This window comes from Cyprinodon variegatus, unplaced genomic scaffold (genome assembly GCF_000732505.1).
Source record: "Cyprinodon variegatus isolate N-32 unplaced genomic scaffold, C_variegatus-1.0 Scaffold1784, whole genome shotgun sequence".
Taxonomy (NCBI): domain Eukaryota; kingdom Metazoa; phylum Chordata; class Actinopteri; order Cyprinodontiformes; family Cyprinodontidae; genus Cyprinodon; species Cyprinodon variegatus.
The window spans coordinates 32,585-33,966 of NW_015152237.1; positions in this window are offsets into that span (position 1 = coordinate 32,585).

The window sequence follows — 1,382 nt, forward strand, 5'->3', positions numbered from 1 at the left end:
CCTCAGAACCAGAACCTTGTTAAATTGTCAGACAGCATATTTCTGCCTCTGTTTTCTGGCCTGTATTTGTTCACTGTCAGGATCTGATTTCCAAAGCAGAGAAAAGGAAGAAATGCTGACAGAAACATGCAGCAGCTTTCAGCAACATCAACTCTTCAGCATCATGTCATCATTGTCCACATTGGACCGGTTCTATTGGACCTTCTCCAACAAACACAGCAGGTCCAGAAGAGGCAGAGAAACAAAAAGGTTCCTCAGCATTTTACAGCCTTAATGAAGGAGAATAGAGGAAATTATTTATCCTGCCAGAGAAACATCTCATTGAAGCAGCTAGTTTTAACTTTTAACCCTTTAAGCCCCTGTTGGGATCCAAGGGTTGCCCTCCAGAGGGCGGTGTGGATCCCATTCTGTAGCTTCTGTTTCTGTTTGTATCCCTTCTTCTGGGCTTCTGTTTCTGTTGGGATCCAGAGGTTTGCCCACTAGAGGGCGCCATGGATCCTCTCCTGGGAGCTGGTTCTCAGCGCACAGCTGTTTCCCATCAGCTCTGCTCATTAACCTCTCCCCATATAAGCTGTGTGACAGCTTCACTCGTAGCCGGATCGTAGCATGTGTTACCCACAGTCATAGCTCTCAAGCCATGGGTTTCCAAGCCTTGCCATGTTCTCCCATGCTCTTCCATGCCATTGCCATGCCTGCCTGAATCTGCTTATCCGTGCCTGTTAAACCCAGTCTGTCTGAACCAGCGAACCAGTGAGTTTGAGCTTATTTATCTGTCCCTGAGTTTAACCTGTGCTCTGTGTTCTCTGCCTTCCAGGGCAGAACCCTGTGTGTCACTAAGAAATATTGGACTTTAATCCAGCCTCAGTGTCTGTGGAGTTCTGCATCCTTGGGCTAGCAAACCAACCACGCATCATGACAGCCCCAGAATACCGCCACCACTATGAGCCTCTGAGGGCAGAGCTTTGTCTATCCTTTTACAACTTAAAAAGAAGGTAAAAACTAAAACTTCTATTCTTTTCTCTAAATCCTTCAAACGTCTGCAGGTTACGATTCTCAGTCATCCAGGTCAGAGTCATTCCAGAGAAGTTAAAAAATAATCCACTGGACTTTGTTTCCAAGTTTGAAGACATTTTGCTTCCCATCCAAGAAGCTTTTTCAATTAAAAATGTCAGAAATAACGTTGAGTTCCAGGTTTTATAGAGTGACCCAAAAACAAAGCTTTGCTTTGGTTTAGAAAACATGCAAATTGAACCTGATGAACGGGTCCACCCCTTAGGAATGGGGGTCGTTTGGGTTCTTTGTTAGCCTGCAATGCCCCATACCTGTCTATATCTATGAAAGGGGCGTCGTTATAGGGAATTGCTGGCCTGGCTGAACAGGCA